Source organism: Orcinus orca, chromosome 11, assembly GCF_937001465.1.
Source record: "Orcinus orca chromosome 11, mOrcOrc1.1, whole genome shotgun sequence".
In the NCBI taxonomy this organism is placed as follows: domain Eukaryota; kingdom Metazoa; phylum Chordata; class Mammalia; order Artiodactyla; family Delphinidae; genus Orcinus; species Orcinus orca.
Window position 1 is genome coordinate 49,603,551 of NC_064569.1, and position 21,176 is coordinate 49,624,726.

The window sequence follows — 21,176 nt, forward strand, 5'->3', positions numbered from 1 at the left end:
TTTATTTCTTACTCTGAATCTTTTAATAAAAATCCTCTATTTTATGGTAGGTGACCATAGACTTTTTAGTTATACCGTTAAAAATAGAAAGAAAAGCATGTCATAGCTAAGTAAATCCTACTGTTAAGGACATGTTTTAAAGTTGACGTTTTCAGTTTAAATATTTAGTCATTGAGCAAATGTTTGTTTGTATACCTACTAATCTAGAGTCTTGAGATTTAGCAGTAACCAAATATCCCTGTGCTCACAGAGTTTGCAGTCTTTCTGCTACCTACCAACTAGCAAACTTTATTTCCATTTTTCTGAGGTTTAAAGAAAAGACAAAATTTTTTCTAGCTCTAGATTGTAGTCTCTACCCTAGTTGTCCATAGGGACCATTCCTTTTTCCTGTGATTAACTTATATTCCCACTGAAAGAAAAGAAAATGATGTTAATAATACCATTGAATTTGTCAAACTCAAATGGCATTTTCAGCTGCAAAAAAGAAAACTGTAAAAATAGTGCAAAGGCTAATCCATACTCTAATTAAAAGTAGATATTCATAGATATAGTACAGGGTAGTAGGAATATATCCAGTCTAGAATTCTCCTTCTAGCTTTGCTACTCAGTAATCACATGACTTTGAATTTAATCTCTCCTGGTCTGTTTCCTGGCCGGTAAAATAATAATAATAATAGGAGCATTTATTGAGCATTTTCATGGACCAGGTACTATATTAAAGTGTTACATGTATTACCCCATATAATTCCACAATAGCTACGAGGTAGGAACATTCATCATCCCCATTTCTCATACGGAGAAACCAAGGTACAAAGCAGCCAATATTCCCAAGTTCACACAATTGCTATGTGGTGGCCAATATTCTATCCTCAGGTACATGTGCTACTTCCCACTAGTTATAGTGTCTGACTCACAGGATTGTTTGGAGCTCAAACAAGATAATGCATTTTATGGCAAGGTGCTTTGTAAGCTATGTGGTATACTCATTACTGACTTTTTCAGTCTGAATACAAAGTCATCTTGAAGTCTAATAACTTTGCTCCCAAAAGTAACTTCAGGTGAATATCTGAGTACTGAATAAGAAAAATACCAGCTGAAACATTGACTAACCATTCCCTTTTAAAACTAACTTCATTCAACTTGCATACATTTATTACAATTTTAATTAAATTTTAAATGTGACATTTTTTTCCTTGTTCATCTAACTCAACTGTGCCCTTCTTTACATTTCCCCAAATGCAACCCTGATTTTCAGGACTTTTTTTCTTCATCTATGATTTAGTTTTAATTAATCTATATGAAAAAGCTGCAGCCTAATGTTTTATTTAAATATCCTGCTTTCTCTTATAATCTGTATTCTTTTAGTCCTATATTTGTCCTTGCTTTTCTGGCAGCTAGATATAAAGCCACACAAAACAGTGGTTTGGGTATGAAGAAAATTAGTTAAGTGTCAAAGCCATTGCTACAGTATAAAGACAGTGCTTGTTCATCAACTAATTTCATTGAGGTGAGGACATCTTATGAGAAATAAGCCAGGAGACTATGAGATAAAATGAGTAGAGTCTCCTTCAGTGGCTTATGAAAGGGAGTTGGGGGGAGGGGGCATGGTTTGCGGGGGTGGGGAGCATGCCAGTAGGAACCTTTCACCCCGGAGAAGAATGTACTGTCTCTGACACTATCACTGGTACATGGTGATAACAAAAAGTAAGCCAACTTTTAGTCTGTTTTATTATCTTTAAGTACTTTACAGACAATACATTTCATTACTGCCTGCTTCCCATCCTCCCTACTTGTAGCTATGGTTCTGATCTTTGCTTGTGCAGTATAGATGAGCACATTCTCTCCAGTTTAGTTTGTAAGGTAGAAATGTGGAGAATTCTTGTATACAGAGGAAGGAACCAAAAGTCTTTAAAATCTCAGAGGAGTGAGAAGGAAAGGAAAATAAATTTTATTTCTGAAGCCAAAGAAGAATAGTGGAAATCTTTGGTCATATTTTTTGCTCTACAATAAAGTAATTTTTTAAATTTTTATTTGAAACAGCTTCTCTTGAAAAGGTAACTATGTTGATAACTCACAAATACTTTTTTTTAAGTGCCAGAGGTTAGAGAAAGGGGGAAGGAGAGTGTATTTATATTCTTGCTGACATATATTAAGTTGTAGAGCTATATAGTCTATTGTTTCATTATCAGAGTTTTTTAATGAGAAACATGTATAATTTTTCTTATAAGCATTATTCTAGGTTGGGCATTTCAATTCTATATAATTTTTCATGTGTTTAATTCATATTTACCATATATTAAAGCAAAAGAATTTCAAAATAGCTCAGATAACACTTTCATTTAAAACTAGATTAGGTATATTCAAATTTTTAATCAGCATAGAATAGGTTTTTAAATATCAGAATCAGGAAGATAAAATATACATGTAAAACGTACATAGTAAAAATTCAAATATTGATCAAGCCTTATTTGCACTAATGATGGGGTAAAGAATTTTTAAATGGATAATATAAAACAGACAGTACAAAAATTATTTTTAGCAAATATATGCATTGGGAAACATACACTACATCATACCATGGTCTAATTATAATCAGCTCTATCTTTGGAAGCCTGGAAATTGCCAGGATAGTGAAAGGGAAGAGACTCTGAGTTATTAAGAGAATCCAGAAAGTGGATAAACCATTCAGGGAAAATCAAGAGTTGACATAATATTGTGGACTAGAGTCTCAAAGGACAGAGAGAAAAATCAGTCAAATGGGTTTTGATGTCATTTTTTTTCTAGAAATGCCTATTAAATCTTATACAAAGCAGCTAAAAATACAGCTATCTCTTTGGAAATCGTTCTTTTAAATGGAAATGCTGTAAAAATAAGACTGCACATTTTCAGTATGCACAAAATCAAATATTTTAAATGTTTAAATTGTTTTGGTAATTAACTATGTTCTACTGTAGAAAATCATGGTTGAAGTTGGTGCTCATTTTGCTCAAAGTTTTCCCTCATATCAGGAACTTGTAGTTTGTTCTATATAGTTTGATGAAACAAAAAAAAATAGTTTTATTTGCTGTGACCTTCAAATCCGTTGCTAGGAGTTAAATCTACATACATACAAGTAAAACAATAAATACGGAAACATCCCAACAGTCTTTTCCCATAATGTGTATTCTTACATTTTTCTCAGTAATGACAAAGTCTTTACATTTCCCAAACTGTTTTAAACCTTAAGTATTACCTTGCTTTTTAATTCTTAGTTAAAATCTTTCAGGATTCTTAAACTTTGTAATATCTCAAACCAAGTTTTCTCATTAACACTTATTTTGTTTTTCTTTTAAACTTTATGAAAGAATATTGTAGGTTAACAGGCATTGTAACTCCTTATTCCTCCTCTATTCATTGATTCTTAGGTATGCTAGGTTTTGAATAATTTAGACTCACGTATTAAAGTATTCTTCTTAGTCTGGCCTTACATGTGTGCCTTCACTCTTTCATCTGGCCTGCTTTTCTTCTGACCTTGAGTTATCCCTATAAGTAGTGAAAGTATTTCACTTTCTCTATACTGAAAACAATCTTTTGATTATATGAAGTGGGCAATTTTAAAATTCTCTTGAGTTCGTCAGAATTAATCACATCATGACTTTTTAAGTCATTTCCCAAAGAAGTTCCAGACGTCCAGATCATTGTTCATCCCCTGAGCTCCCTAACTCCTGTAGTGAATTATCAGTGTCCTGAAAACTACTTAAGACAGAGCAACCTCCAAGCATATATGAATTATTTTAGAATTGCCCTCACTTAAGAAAACCAAAAAATAAACTAAATATGGAGAAATTATTGATAGTACATCTTTTTATTCCTGTAGGACTCATACTGAGTGACTTCAGTAAGATAAAACTCGATTTATAAAACAATTTCAATTTTGTGCCATGTATCTATTGTGTGAGTTGTAATATTGCAGATTCAAACAGTAAACATCAATAATCACAAATACTTGGGTAAGATGTTTGTTGGGAGACAGTGAGATAGGGTAGGAAACATTCTGTATTTAAAACCATTTTACCACAGCTAGCTCTTAAGTCATTGGCTTCTGAATTTTAGTTTTCTCAACCATAAAATACCAGTTTCTTGTGAGGATTAAGAGTTAATGGATATAGAGGTATAAACTTCGAGGTTTTGCAAAATAAGGCATGTTTCCTATTATGGAAAACTAGAGTGCTCTATCATTGCTGATGAAAGACTTCTTCAATTGAAGGCTCAAATTCAGCTTTTAAAGTTATTGTTAAGTATATATTTTTAGCAGAAGAATAACCAGTAGGATGGATCAAATTAATTGCTTTTTCATTTTTTTTTTTTTAAGATGTTCTCCTAGCTCCTCTAAAAGACTTGGAGCAGAAGTCTTAATGTGATGGTAAGCTTGAAAATTAAAATTTCATCACGGATACTAGAATCCAGTTCCATACTAACAGATTTGTTTTTTTAAAGCTATTTATGAGCATAACTAAACATTTTACACTTAAAACCCTTTTCTCTGCCTTCAGCAATCATGGATTATGTTGTCTTTTTCCCCCAATTTTATTTCTCAGTATCTAAAATCATTTGAGTAAAGTAAAATCCAAACTTCAGAGGTTACGACTTTTATTGTTGGGATAGAATTAGTAAAAGTCAGATTCTATTCCTCTCTTTAGCTTAAAGTCCTCCTCCAGACCCTCCATGAATAAAAGAGTGGTTCAGAACATAGGCTTAGAACTTTAACCACCTGAGTTCTGGGCCTACCACTTTTATGTAAGTCTTGTTACCTCTCTGATTCCCAATTTGCAAACTAGAGCAGCTCCAGAATTTCCATCTAGGAGGGCTTGGGGTGAACAGTCCGAGTAGAAAGAAGTGTGAGACTCTTAAAACTGCATGTTTGCTCAGCAAGCACATGGTTTTTCTTGAAATGTACAGTTTACTTGTTGTAGAGGGCTATTAATAGATATTTGTGAGGAAACCAAACTCCCCATCTACCTAAGCCATCCACTCCTGGCACTATTACCCTACCTTTTAGAATAATTGTGAGGTATAAATTGTGTCCTGATCATTATGAAGAACGCAGCAGGTATTATTACTAACAAGTACACCCAATTGTGGGAATGATTGTTCTCTCTTTACAAATGAGACTAATTATCATTATTCAATATCATTCACACTCAAGTTCCAATAAGCTTTCTTCAGCAAGAGAACAAAGAATAGGGTAACGATTATTCCACCCAGATTGCCTGTTCAACTGGTGCTTGAGGGAAAAGATTGAGAACTAGCCCTTATCCAACTCCTCACCTTCCCTCAAACATATACAATTTGACAACTCTGGGCTTTCCCACATACTATTCTGTTTAATGGTCTGCCTTATCTCCTACCAGGCAGACTCCTACACACATTCTTCAGGACCAATCCCAACATACACTGGCTTGCTCTTCCTGACACATCAGTTGTCACCTTGGGCTATGCATATCTCTCATCCCCCATTAGACTGAATTAATCTGATGGAAGAGTCTTGTTCATAGATGCTAAGATGGTGTTGGGTATAGTATGTGTTCCTAATGTGATAATTAAATGAAGGATTTGCCTCAATATCTGAAGCATCACTGTATTACTGTGATTTTGTTTTATCCCTGATGTATTACTGAGTAAGTATTTTTAAAGCTTTCAAAGTAAATTTACCTTATGAATGTGCATTAAAAATAGATACGTTTAAAATACAGTAACATTCTAAATTCAGTATTATTAAGAATAATAAATTCAGTATTATTTATGGAATTTAGAATATTCAAGATTAAATGTAAAGAATAGCAACATTTCATTTATATTTTCTAAAGACATTTTTCTTGCAAAGAAATCTGTCTTCCAACCCAGTTTTTGTCTGGTTTCCATGGCAAAGTGACCATTCTGTGACTAGGCTCATAGCCTCCTTATCTAGTATCACATATACAACATTCTGAAGTCTACCTTCCCTTAATATTGTCCATTTTTCTTGAGTCCAAGGTTTTCCAGGAGAATTAACAACTATCAAAAGTTAGGTCTAGGGCTTCCCTGGTGGCGCAGTGGTTGAGAGTCCACCTGCCGATGCAGGGGACACGGGTTCGTGCCCCGGTCCGGGAAGATCCCACATGCCGCGGAGCGGCTGGGCCCGTGACCCATGGCCGCTGAGCCTGCGCGTCCGGAGCCTGTGCTCCGCAATGGGAGAGGCCACAACAGTGAGAGGCCCGCGTACCGCAAAAAAAAAAAAAAAAAAAAAAAAGTTAGATCTAGATCCTTTATGCCTCTGCATTGACCAACAATGTAGTCACCAAGTTTGTCTTCATACATCTTCTGAGAAGGGTCTCAGAGTTATTAAATACTAATGAGAGTACCTACTGATTGCTTCCAAGCAACCTGTATAGTGATACTATTTTTAAACAAATACTGCCTTGAGACCCCATCCCCATGAGAGCCCACAATTTGTATAGTATTAATAAGCCTGGATGAGTTGTTACTGCTGTCCCAAAATAGAAGTCCCTAAATCACCCTCAAGCACATTGAAATAGTAAAAATACTATATAATATTTGGTTGGAATATACAAAGATAGGTGTACAAATTACTAATTTGGGAAGTGAAACAGTCCATAGTTTTCAGACTTGAATTCCCATTTTAAAAAGACATCATTTTTCAGTTTTACTCTGATAAGAAATAAAAATTAAACAAGAAGTAATGTGGGGGAAAAAAAAAACCTCACTTTTGAGGCAAAAAAAGAGTCTTGTTGATGGCCAAGGGTAAGACTCAGTTTCCCAACAGGGTAAATTAATTTTGAAAACAAAAGGAGCCAAATGTTAAGGAAAGAGAAGATAGTCAAGTTTGATTGGAAAGGAGAGATTTTCTGTGTTTTTTTTCTTTCGTGGGTGGTTTAAGCTCTAAAGAAAATATTTTCTTGGACAGATCCCTCAAAATTCCCTTTAAACAACTAGGTAGACTGGGAACATCCTGGATCTTCCCACTTTTCTTAAAAACGGCACACAAAAGATGAACTATATAATGACACCAATTGTGATTGTGTAAAAATAAAATAGCCCAACCGGAATTATTTGTACACAATCCATTAACAAGATTTTTAAACCCCCAATGATAGACCCAGAAGGAAAATTAAATTGCTTAGCTTGTTCAAAATCTGCTTTTTGAAACACATGGCAAACCATCTAATTGATACATACTCTAGAAATAAGTAGTATAGTACAGAAGTATTTGTGTAATTTTATTTTTATTTTTTTTTTTGCTATCCGCGGGCCTCTCACTGCTGTGGCCTCTCCCGTTGCGGAGCACAGGCTCCGGACACACAGGCTCACCAGCCATGGCTCATGGGCCCAGCCGCTCCGCGGCATGTGGGATCTTCCCAGAACCGGGGCACGAACCCATGTCCCCTGCATCGGCAGGCGGACTCTCAACAACTGCGCCACCAGGGAAGCCCTATTTGTGTAATTTTAATATGTGTGAGGCTCACAATGAGTGGTGCTAAGACCAGGTGTTTTCTTTGGTGCTAGCGAAATTGGTGTAACTCTGGAAACCACTTTCATACTACAGTTATTAGCAAATACAGAATTTAGCTTCAGAGTTCAGTGAGTCCTAACAGCCTGCCCTCAAAGTGTGAGACAACCTAAAACCAGGGCAGAGAGAAGACAGCTCCTTGTCTTAGATGCTAGCTATATCTCCCTCTCCTGTCACTGGACCCACACATACTCTTTCCAGATTCTGGGTCACTTCTATTTACTTCAAGTTTTTAAGGCCTATTTGTTTCTACCCTTACATTTAGCTGGTATTTAGCTGGTAAACTTGAATTTTTACCTAGTCATCCTTCTGTTACTGTTGTCTGTTTCCACAGCTACATTGGATTTCCAAGGGCATGGCTTATCTGTTCAGACTCTGATGTTCGCTCGTATTCCGCAGTTTTGGTTTGGTTTTTCAAAATGTAATGTTGGGATTCACCCCTAAAATCAAGGTTACTGTTTTGTCTTCTCTGTCTTTGCCTAAGGTATATTTTCTTGGACTCTGTAAATCTGCCCATAGGAAACCCATAGGAAAACTGTAATAGACTACACGCCCTGTAACTAGACTGTTAACTTCAAGGATCAGGGATGTTATTCTATAGTAAATATTTTGTGGATGTATTTCCACAACTGTCACGTTGTTGTTGTTTTCTTCATGTAATTTCAAATATAGTAAAACCAAGTTCTTGGAGAAAAAAGGTCAGGATCCAAATAATTCAATGAAAATTAGTATATCATTAAAAAAATGAGAAATACATTCCAAGGATATTCATTAAAATGTTCATTTCAGTTGCCTTGATGAGGCATTGATATCGTACATTGCCTCCATATGTCGTAAAATAGAAAATAACATGTATCATTCACAATTCCTAGAAATATAAAGAAACAGGAAATGTAAACCCATGGTAAATGGAAACAGATCCAAAGATAATCCAGATGTTAGAATTGGTAAACAAGGACTTTAAAATGACTATAATAAATACATTAAAGAATCCACAGGAAAAGATGGAATGAGTAAGAAATAGGGAATTTCAGGAAATACATGTGAAAACTATAAGAAATAACCAAATGTAAATATTAAAACTAAATATAACTGAAATCAAAAATCTATTAATTGGATGGGATTAATGCAGAACACAACTTAAAAATAAGTCTAGAAATTATCCAAAATAAGGCATAGAGATTTTTTTTCCCCTAAATTAACAGGAACACAAAGACTTGTGAGAGAGAACCAAACAGGAGAAGAATGAAGTAGAAAAAAATAATTGAAAACAGATGGCTGAAGTTTTCCCGAATTTGACTGAAAATATCAACTTAAGCCAGCATACCCCAAGCAGGATAAGAAGAAAAGAAGACCACATCCATACCCTTAAATAGTCAATAAAAATCCAAGATAAAAATTAATTCTCAAAAGCAGCCATGGGGGAAAAAAGTCACATTACTAGCAAATAATGTGACAGCTGACATTTCATTAGAAACAACAAAGGCCAGGAGAAAATGGAATGGTGTCTCTGAGGTGCTAAGGTGGGGGAAGGGGGAGGGAAACCTGTCAAATTTAGAATTAATACACAAGAAAATATCCTTCTAAAATGAAGGCAAATTAAACATTTTCAGATTAAAAATAATTTGTCCGTCAGTAACCCATAATACAGAAGTGTTTATGGAAATGCTCAAAGAATTTCCAGATGGAAATTTCAGATCTACAGGAAGGAATAAAACCTATGGAAATGGTGAGTAGAGTATGTAGATAAATAGAAAATTTTTTCTTTCTTAGATAAAAATCAAATGGTTGTTCAAAACAAAATGAATGAAAATGTACTGTGGGATTTGTAACGTGTGAATAAAATATATGACATCAGACAAAGGAGAGTGGTTTATGTGAAATTATACTGTTATAAAGTTCTTATATGTGAATTAATATAATATGATTGCAAAAGATCATGATATATTAAGAATGTATACTATAGGGACTTCCCTGGTGGTCTAGTGGTTAAGGCTTCGCCTTCCAATGCAGGGGGTGTGGGTTCAATCTCTGGTCAGGGAGCTAAGATCCCACACGCCTTGTGGCCAAAAAACCAAAACATAAAACAAGCAATAATGTAACAAATTCAATAAAGACTTTAAAAATGGTCCACATCAAAAAAATCTTAAAGAAAAAAAAAGTATACTATAAACCCTAGAGCAACCACACACAAAAAAGAAAAAGAACAAGAGGCATAACTAAAAGCCAGTAAAACAGATAAAATGTAATAATAAATAATACTCATGTCACCCCCTCCCCCACACACAAAAAAAGTAAAGGTAGAAAAGGAGGGAAAAGGAACAAAGAACAAATGGTAAACAAAAGATGATGGTAGATTTAAATCCAACCATATTAATAATTAAATGTAATGGACTAAACTCTGAATAAGGCAGGAGAAAGAAAGATCCAACCATATGCTTTTTCCGAGAGACACTTTATAAAGACCAAACAAGTTATAAGTAAAAAATGGAAAATGATACACCTAGCATAGGGAATTTAGTGTGGCCATATTAATATAAGGTGATTGACACTTATAGAACACTGCGCACAACAAATGCACATGGAATAGTCTCTAAGACAAAATGCTGGTCCATAATTAAGTTTCAGTATATTGCAAAGGATTGATGTCCTATAGAATATGCTCTCGCACGACCAAATAATTAAATCAGAAATACAGTCAGCCCCCTCGGTATCTGCGGGTTCCACGTTGGTGGATTCAGCCAGCCTAGGATCCAAAATATTTGAAAAATATTTCCAGAAAGTTCCAAAAAGCAAAACTTGAATTTGCTGCATACCAGCAAGTATTTATATAGCATTTACATTGGATTAGGTATTATAAGTAATCTAGAGATGATTTAAAGTATACAGGAGGATGTGCAAAGGCTGTATGCAAATACTACACCATTTTATAATAAGGGACTTGAGCATCCATGGATTTTGATTTCTGTGTATGTGGGGGGGGGTCCTGAAACCAATCCCCAGCAGATACAAGATACCTAGAAAATTAACATGGGTCAGAGAAGAAAACTGCATGAAAATTTGTGGGGTGAAGCTAACACATCTTATAAAAATTATGTTTACACTATTCTGTAGTCTATTAAGTGTGCTATTTAGCATCATGTCTAAAAAAAGCAATGTGTATACCTTAATTTAAAAATACTTATATTGCTAAAAAATGTTAACCATCATCTGAGCCTTCAGCAAGTCCTAATCTTTTTGCAATAGTAACATTCAAAGATCACTGATCACAGATCACCATAACGAATACAATAATAATGTAAAAAGTTTGAAATATTGTGAGAATTACCAAAATGTTGACACAGACACGAAGTGAGCAAATGCTGTTGGAAAAATGGTGCCAGTAAACTTGCTCAATGAATGATTATCACAAAACTTCAATTTGTAAAAAAAGGAATATCTGCAAAGTGCAATAAAATGTGGTATGCCTGCAGTAAATTAGCAAGATCGATTGCATTAGTTTGCTAGGGCTTCCATAACAAAATAGCACAGAGTAAGTGGCTTAAACAACAGAAATTTATTTTCTTATGGTCCTGGAGACTGGAAGTACAAGATCAAGGTGCTGGCAGAGTTGGGTTTCCTCTGAGGCCTCTCTCCTTGGCTTGCAGATGGCCACTTTCTTGCCTTTTCTTCACATGGTCATCATGCAGTGTACCCTTGGTGTCTCTCTGTGTGTTCTAGCCTTATAAGGACACCAGTCATAATTGGATTAGGACCCTCTAATGCTCTCATTTTAACTTAATTACCTCTTCAAAATACAGTCCAAATACAGTCAATTTTGAGGTACTGAGGGGTAAGCCTTCAACTTGAGGGGAACACAGTTCAGCCCGTAACACTGATAGAATAAATTATCAATATCAGGAATGAAAGCAAGGACATGACTAGATTTTACAAAGATTAAAAGGATAATAAAAGATTATGAACAACTGACAATAAATTCAATTAAATGGACAGTTTCCTTAAAGAGAACGACTTAACAAAAATACCACTTATCACAATTGACACAGGAGACATAGAAACTCTGAAAAGCTCTACATCTTAAACACGCTGAATTTGTATCTAAAAACCTTCCCAGAGAGAGAAAAGGAAGATTTTGGTTCCATTGGGACACTGAAGTCCGCTACAGCTTATCTCTTTTTGAATTACAACTAAAATCTCTTGAGAATATTCATAAGCAACTACCTGAGCATTCTGAAAAGTAAACAAAAAATTGTGGAAGGAAGTCAGCAGTTGGAAAAGCAATCCATAAAGGAGTAAATTTTCTGAGTTTCTGTTTTATAGCTATGCCCCCAAGGGCAGGCTCAGTTGTAGAAATGTGTGATCATGTAGATGGCTAGCCTCCAATAGAACCTTGTTTTCCTGTCCAAAGGAACCACAAAAAGGGAAACTTGCAGGTCAGAAAGTGTAACAAGAATTCTGGATTTGGGGAAGGGGATTACCTAATCTGTTGTAACAGGCTCACCCCTGGGTTGTGCATGGACAGGACAAATCTAAAACATCATAACACTTAACATTTTGACCATTGCTCAAGACTCATACTAACCCCTGAAAAGCACATGTGCAGGTCGGACCCAAAACAGTATGGCAAATGCTTTATGACCTGAACTATGATTTAAACCAGGGCCCAAATCTCAGACTAATCCTGGGTGATGGTTGTATGGCAAGACAGAACTTTTGGTCTGAGTCTAAACTGAGTTGATAGACTGGCTAAAAAAAATTAACATCCTCCATAAGATTATAAGAGAACCCACAGTCTACACAGTATTGCAGTCACAATTTCCAGGATATAATTCAAAGTTAATTAGCATATAAAGTATGAGTAAAGTGACTAATTAACCAGGCAAAGGCAACCAACAGATTTCAAGACATACAGCTGTAGTAATCAAGATGGTGGTATTGGCAGAGGAATAAACACACAGATCAATGGAACAGAAGGGAGAGCTCCAAAATAGCATCATCACACAAGTATGGCCAACTGATATTTGACAAAGTTGCAAAAGCATTTTGATGGAGAGAGGACACTCTTTTCAACAATGGTGTGGAGTAATTAAATATCCATAAGCAAAAGAATAAGCCTAGACCTAAAACTCACACCTTATACAAAAATTAACTCAAAGTGAATCATAGATTTAAAAGCAAAGTATAAAACTATAAAGCTAAAAGAAGATAACACAAGAGAAAAAAGCATGGTGACAATTCCAAATGCTGATGAAGATACAGAAAAACAGTCTTGTACATTGCTGATGGGAATATAGAATAGTACAGCCACTCTGGTAAATAATTTTGCATTTTCTTTAAAGACATTTATCATACAACCCAGCAATCACTGTTGATATTTATTCTAGAGAAATGAATACATAAGTCTTCATTAAAACCTGAACATGATTGTTCATAGCTCTATTTGTAAAACTGAAACAACCAAAATATCTCTCAGTAGGTGAATAGTTAAACTGATATATGCAGACTATGGAATTCTACTCAGCAGTAAAAAGGAAAAAAACTATCTCTTCATATAACAACTTCACTGAATCTCAAGGGCATTGTACTGTGTGAAAAAAAAAATCCAATTCCAAAAACTCATACTGTATAATTCCATATATATATATATGGTTCTCAAAATGAAAAAATTACAGAAATGGAAAGATTAGTGGTTGGTGAAGGTAGGGGTGTAATTATAAAACAATAGCACCAGAGAGGTTTTTGTGGTGATGGAATAGTTTGGTATCTTGACTGCAGTAGTCATTACACAAATCTATACATGTGATTAAATGATATTAAACTATATATACACACCATATTAATGTCATTTCCTGACAATGTCATTTGATATTGTACTATAATTGTATAAGATGTAACCATTGAGGTAAACAGGATGAAAGATGCATAGTGCCTTTCTGTATTACCTTTGAAACTTTTTATTCTATAATTATTTCAAATTAAAACATTCTCAAAAATTAAAGATATAATCACTCAATGAACCTGAAGAGTGATAAACAGAAGTTATAGAATCTGAAGGACAGAAGCAGGGAAAGATTTTTAAAAGAAAGAAAGAGAAAAGAAAGAGCATAGCATCACGGGTCTATGGAACAATATTTTAAAAATCTAACATACTTGCCCCTGGAGTTTCAGAAAGAGAGGATAAAGAGATTGGGGCCACAAAAATTATTTGAAGAAATAATGCCCCAAACATCACAAATTTAATGAGACATACATTTACAGAGGCAAAAAGTTTGATGCACCCCAAACAAGATAAAGAAAATAATACTTAGACACATTTTAATGAAACTACTGAAGACTTTTGTAAAAAGATTTTTAAAAATCTTAACAGAACTAGAGAAAAATGAAACATTACATATGGGGCAACAATGATTGGGATGCTCTTGGATTTCTCATCAGAAGCCATGAAACCCAGACAATGGAAGAACATCTTTAAAGTGCTCAAAGAAAAGAGTGGTCAACACAGGATTCTATGTCCAGCAAAAATATCCATCAGAATAAATAAAGATATTCTGAGATGAAAGAAAATTATGAGAATTCATCAGCAGCAGATTGATTCGAGAAGAATACTTAAAGGAAATGATTCAGGCTAAAGAGGAACACCAAAGAGAAACTTAGACGTTGAAAAATGAAGGAAAAGCAACACAAATGGTAAAGATCTGAGTAAATTTAACAGTCTATTTTTCTCCTATTAGATTCTTTAAAATATGCATAACTGATGAAAGCAAAAAATGATTGGGACATAGTCAATGGGTCTCTCTAACTCTGACACATGTTGCTAAGCGTGTAAAGGATTGCAAGACCCTGACAACTCCTTTATCCAGGTCATTTCTCAGGATTGTTTTTGCAGCTGGAAAGTATGAAAGGTGAGGTAATATCTTCCATCACATAAAAAGCTGATCTGCTTACTGATTGCCATAAAAGTGGTAGACCCCTTAAAGCTCCTTTCCTGTGGCCCAAAAGTCCACTAATTTTGCAGGCTTCATCAGGCCTTCTGCATTGCCTTGTGGGTCTTGTGGCTCAGGTAATCAGCATAAAAATACTTTTGCCTCTGCTGTCACCGTAAGTTTCAGAGTCTAGTGTGCATGTCTACTGTACACAGTCTAGTGTACCTTACCTAGGATTCTAGTGTGTTCAGTATCCATGAAATGGTAGCATGCTAACTTAATAGCTTGAAAGTCGATTAAAATAAATCCCCTCTCAAAACTGTAACACTGCCTGGTAGGAATATCAATATATATAGATAGATATGACAACTATAACATAAAGAGGGCAGGGTAAAGCAACCTACATGGTTGTAAGGCTTCTACATTTCACTTGAGGTGGTAAAATATTAACCTGGATATAGTGGGAAAGGTTGAGTATGTGTAATTTAATCTATAGAGAAACGATTAAGACAAAGAACCCAAAAGATTGCCAAAGAGCCAATAAATTAAAATGGAATATGAGAGTATTCAAATAATAGAAATGGAGGTAAGAAAGAAGATCAAAATACAGAGGAGACAGCCAGTAAACAAAGTAGAAGACTTAAACCAACTATATCAATAATTACATTAATATAAATGATCTAAACATACCAATTAAAAGATAGAGATTGTTAGATTAGATGGTGTTTTAGTTTTCTGGGGCTGCTGTTAAAAAAGTACCACCAGCTGAGTGGCTCAAACAGAAATTTTCTTACAGTTTTGGAGGTTAAAATTCTGAGATCAAGGTGTGAGCAGGGTTGAGCCTTCTGAGGGCTATGAGGAAGAATCTGCTCCCCTTCTAGCTCCTAGTGGTTAGCTGGCAATCTTTGGTGTTCCTTGGCTTGTCTGCATCACCCCAATCTCTGCCTCCGTATTCACATGACATTCTCCCTGTATGTGTGTCTTTCTCCATCAACCCACTTTATAACGACACCAGCCATACTGGATTAGGTGCTTAACCCTACACCAGCGTGGTCTCATCTTAACTAATTATATCCACAAAGACCTTATTTCCAAATAAGGTCACATTCTGAGGTACTAGTTAGGATGTCAACATGTGAATCTGGGGGACACACAATTCAACCCATAAACGATAAACTCATAGATGATAAATTCAAGTCCTAAATATATGCTGCCTATGAGAAACTTGCATTAAATATAAAGACACAGGGCTTCCCTGGTGGCGCAGTGGTTGGGAGTCCGCCTGCCGATGCAGGGGATGCGGGTTCGTGCCCGGGTCCAGGAGGATCCCACATGCCGCGGAGCGGCTGGGCCCGTGAGCCATGGCCGCTGAGCCTGCGCGTCTGGAGCCTGTGCTCCGCAACAGAAGAGTCCGCGGAGGTGAGAGGCCCGTGTACCGCAAAAAATAATAACAATAATAATAAATAAAGATAGGTGAAATGTAAATGAAAAGGAAAAGATGTGCTGTGCTAACACCAATCAAAAGAAAACTGGAGTAACTATATTAATTTCAAAGTGGACAGATCTACAATTATAACTAAAGATACCATCACCCCTAACTGGTAGAGCAAGTAGACCGAAAATCAAAAGGGATATAGTAGCCATGAATAGTGCTACCAACCAAACTGACCTAATTGACCTTTATGGAATACTCCACCTAACAACACCCAAATACACTCTTTGCAAGTATACATGGAACATTTGCCAGGATAGACCATATTCTGGGCCATTAAACAACCTTAAGGGCATTTTAAAAATTTAAATCATACCGAGTATGTTTTGTAAACATAATAAAATTAAAACTAGAAATCAATTTTTTTTATCTGGAAAAAACTTAAATATTTAGAAATTTTATAACGTACTTCTAAATAACCTAAGGGTCCAAGAGGCAGTTACAGGGGAAATTAGAAAATATTTTGAATTGAATGGAAGTGAAAAAGCATAACATACCAAAATGTGTGTGATGCAGCTTAAGCAGTGCTTTGGGGAAATTTAGAACATTAAATGTTTACTAAAGAAGAATAGTGTCAAGTCATGTAAGCCTCTATCTAGAGACTATAAAAAAAAGAGCAAATTAAACGCAAAGCAAGCAGAAGAAAAGAAATAATGATAAGAGCAGAGATTAGTAAAATGAATAACAGAAAAACAATTGAGAAAATAAAACCATAGGGCTAATTCTTTGAAAAGATCAATAAAGTTGATAAACTCTAACCATAATGATGAAGAAAAATAGAGAGAAAACCAAAATGACCAATTTCAGAAATGAGAGATGACATCACTACAGAGTATACAGATATTAAAAGAATAAGAGAATATTAACAAACAACTTTATACCCATAAATTTGACTTTAGGTAAAAAGAACAGATTCCTTGAAAAAGAAAAACTAAAAGGGCTAACTGAAGGCAAAATGGATAACCTGAACAGTCCTATAGCTACTAGAAGAATTGGATTAGTATATAAAACTCTTCCAAAAAGAACTCAGGTCCAAATGACTCCACTGGTGAGTTCTACCAAACACTTAAGGAAGAAGTAATACTAATTACACACAAACTTTTTCAAAAAATAGAAGAGAAAATATCCTAAATCACATAGCCAGCATTATCCTGACACCAAAAACAGAAAAATAAGAATACAAGAAAACCACAGACAAATATCTTTTATGAACCTAGACACAAATGTCCTCAATAAAATATTAGCAAATTGAATCTAACAATATATAAAGATGTATTATCACACACCATGAGCAAGTGGGATTTGTTCTGGGAATGCTAGTCTAACGTTCAAAAACCAATCAATATAATTGATTGGTTTTAGCGTTTAGCGTTCTAAACGCTAGTCTAACGTTCAAAAACCAATCAATATAATTCACCATTTTAACTAATTTGAAAAGAAAAATTATATTGCCATCTCAGTAAATGCAGAAAAGGCATTTGACAAAATTCAGCACCCATTCATGAGTTTAAAATCCTTAACACTAGTAACAGAAGGGAACCTCCTCAATTTTGCAAAGGACATCTACAAAAAGTCTACAGTCATTATCATACTTAACGATCAAAGATTCCACGGTTTCCCCCTAGGACTAACAAGGCAAATGTTGGGAAAGGCAGTCTAATGTGCACTGCCTGTTGACCCCCCTCCATCTAGTTTCAGAAGAACAGGGCTTGGGCCTGGAATACTTCTTTACCAAGAGATAAGGAACCCATACAGTCAGTGCCAGATTTATCACCTTGTATGGGAATATCTTCTTTTTCAGACTCAATGTGTATTCCTTTGTTCTGCTTAAGTATTTATACTCAATGCGTCAATGACTCTCAGGCACTCTCCAGCCTTCGTTTATTTCAGACTCCGCGGAGGAGGAAGAGGTGTCCTTCTGCTACAGCACAAGAGGGGTGCATGCAGGCTAATTGCCCTGTGTTGGCTGCCTGGTGGGACCCACTGGCCACAGGGAACCAATGCACACAATTGGAGCTGATCTTTCTCTGTCTCTTCTCCATGTAAGTAAAATTGTTGTTCCACCTAGTGTTTGACTGTGTTATGTTTTCCTTGGCAACTCCATTACCAAGTATAGTGGAGTGAAAGTGAGTGGAAGTATTTGGGCTTCTATTCCTGGTGATTTTCATAGTAATGATCTTTGCTATCCTCCATGTTGTTGGAGACCTCCCCTGACATTGGTAACCAGTGTTCAGTGTTCTGCCTGACATCAAGGATGTCTCCTCTCAATGTGCCCACATGTTGGAGGGTCTAGCCAGTGTAATAAATCATGAAAAAGAAATAAAAGACACATAGATTGGAAAAGAAGAAATAACACTGTCTGTATTCAAAGAGAGCATCATTGTTTACATATAAAATCCCAAAGAATATCAAAAACTAGTACTATACATAGTTTAACAAGATTGCAAGATTCAGTATAAAACATCAGTTATATTTCTCTATATAAGGAATGAAAATTGGAAATCATTTTTAAAAGTACCATTTGTAAAAGTATCAAGTATAAATTCAAGAGTAAATCTCAGAGAAATGTGCTGAAACTGTATGGTGAAAACTATAAAACACTGATGATCTCTGACCCATTAAATAAAAGAATATATCATATTTATGGATATGTTAATATTGTTAAGCTGTCAATTTTATCCTAAGAGATCTATAGAATCTACACAATCTCAATCAAAATCCCAGCAAAACTTTTTATAGAAATTGACAAGATCATTATAAAATTTATATAGAAAATCAAAAGAAATAGCCTAAGAATTTTGAATAAGAACGAAGTTGGAGGGGACTTCCCTGGTGGCACAGTAGTTAAGAATCTGCCTGCCAATGCAGGGGACACGGATTCGATCCCTGGTCCAGGAAGATCCCACATTCCACAGAGAAGCTAAGTCCTTGCACCACAACTACGGAGCCTGTGCTCTAGAGACCATGAACCACAACTACTGAGCCTCTGTGCCACAACTACTGAAGCTTGCACACCCTAGAATCCATGCACCACAACTGCTGAGCCTACATGCTGCAACTACTGAAGCCCACATGCTCTAGGGCCTACGTGCCACAACTACTGAGCCTGTGTGCTGCAACTGCTGAAGCCTGTGCACCTAGAGCCCATGCTCTACAACAAGGGAAGCCACTGCAATGAGAAGCCCCTGCACCGCAATGAAGACTAGCCACTGCTCACCGCAACTAGAGAAAGCCCACACACAGCAACAAAGACCCAACGAGGCCAAAAAGAAAAAAAGAAAAAGAACAAAGTTGGAGGGCTCACACAACCTGATTGTAAAACTTACTATAAAACTATAATCAGGGCTTCCCTGGTGGCGCAGTGGTTGAGAGTCTGCCTGCCGATGCAGGGGACACGGGTTCCTGCCCTGGTCCGGGAAGATCCCACATGCCACGGAGCGGCTGGGCCCGTGAGCCATGGCCGCTGGGCCTGCACGTCCGGAGCCTGTGCTCTGCAATGGGAGAGGCCACAACAGTAAGAGACCCGCGTACAGCAAAAAAAAAACCAAAAAAAAAACCCCTATAATCAGACAGTGCAGTATTGGTAAAAGATGGACACAAAGATCAATGGAACAGAATAGAGTCCAGAAATAGATCAATTGATTGATCAATTGATTTTTTACATAAGTTTAATAGCAATTCAATGGAGAACAGATAGTCATTTTAACAAACAGTGCTGGAACAATGGAACATTCCTATGCAAAATAGCAAACCCCACCCCATAACTTACACCTTATGCTAAAATTAACTCAAAATGGATCACAGATCAAAAGGTAAAAATCTAAAACTATAAACTTTGGGGAAAAATGAAGAGAAAATCTTTTTGACTATGGGTCAGGCAAAGATATCATAGTTATGACAGCTAATGCATAATATGAAATGAAAAAATTGGATAAATTAGACTTTACAAAAATTGTAAAACTTCTGTTCTGCAGAAGACACTGTTAAAGAATGAAAAGGCAGTCCACAGACTGGGAGGAAAATCTTTGCAACTGATATATCTGGTAAAAAAAAAACCTTGTACCCAAAATATAAAAAAGAACTCTCAAAACTCAACAGTAAGGAAGGAAACAACTCAATTTTTTTAAAAAGGGCAAGAGATTTGAATAGCTATTCCACTAAAGAAGATATATTGATGGCCTATAAACAGATGAAAAGGTGCTCAATATAAATCATTAGAGAAATGCAAATTAAACCACAGTGTGATACTACTATAGACCTATTAGAACAGCTAAAGTAAATACCAAGTGTTAGTGAGGATGTGGAGCAGGTGGAACACACCACTACTAGTGGGAATGCAAAATGGTATAGCCGTTTTATACAGTAATCAAAACAATGTGGTACTGGCACAGAAACAGACATACAGATCAATGGAACAGAATAAAGAGCCCAGAAAAAACCCACATGCCTACGGTCAATTAATCTTTGACAAAAGAGGCAAGAATATAAAATGGGAAAAGGTCTCCTCAGCAAGTGGTGCTGGGAAAGTTGGACAGCTGCATGTAAATCAATGAAGTTAGAACACATCTTTACACCATGCACAAAAATAAACTCAAAATGGCTTGAAGACTTAAACATAATATATGACACCATAAAACTCCTAGAAGAGATCATAGGCAAAACATTCTCTGACATAAATTGTACCAATGTTTTCTTAGGTCAGTCTCCCATGGCAATAGAAATAAAAATGAAAATCAACAAATGGGACCTAATCAAACTTACAAGCTTTTGCACAGCAAAGGAAACCATAAACAGAATGAAAAGACAATCTACAGAATGGGAGAAAATATTGGCAAACGATGCAAGCAACAAGGGCTTAATTTCCAAAATATAGTAACAGCTCATACAACTCAACAACAAAAAAACAACCCAATCGAAAAATGGGCAGAAGACCTAAATAGACATTTCTCCAAAGAAGATATACAGATGGCCAATAGGCACATGAAAAGATGCTCAACATTGCTAATTATTAGAGAAATGCAAATCAAAACTACAATGAGGTATCACCTCACACCAGTCAGAATGGCCATCACTAAAAAGTCTACAAATAACAAATGCTGGAGAGGGAGTGGAGACAAAGGAACCCTCTTATACTGTTGGTGGGAATGAAATTCGTACAGCCACTATGGAAAACAGTATGGAGTTTCCTCAAAAAACTAAAAATAGAGTTGCTATA

At 35.8% G+C, this 21,176-nt stretch overlaps 2 long non-coding RNA genes across 3 annotated transcripts in view; both read left to right on the forward strand.

The window, feature by feature from the left end:
• Nucleotides 1-1,636: 1,636 nt before the first annotated feature.
• LOC117203944 (uncharacterized) lies at nucleotides 1,637-10,087 on the forward strand. The gene is made up of 2 exons (XR_004486918.2): nucleotides 1,637-4,402; nucleotides 7,881-10,087. It is a non-coding gene; the product is annotated as an uncharacterized LOC117203944 (long non-coding RNA).
• Nucleotides 10,088-17,557: 7,470 nt separating this feature from the next.
• LOC117203945 (uncharacterized) overlaps nucleotides 17,558-21,176 on the forward strand; it is a 28,930-nt gene continuing 25,311 nt past the window's right edge. For both annotated transcript variants that reach the window (XR_004486919.2, XR_007469980.1), the window contains exon 1: nucleotides 17,558-18,003. This is a non-coding gene — a long non-coding RNA (uncharacterized LOC117203945). The remainder of the gene's footprint in view (nucleotides 18,004-21,176) is intronic.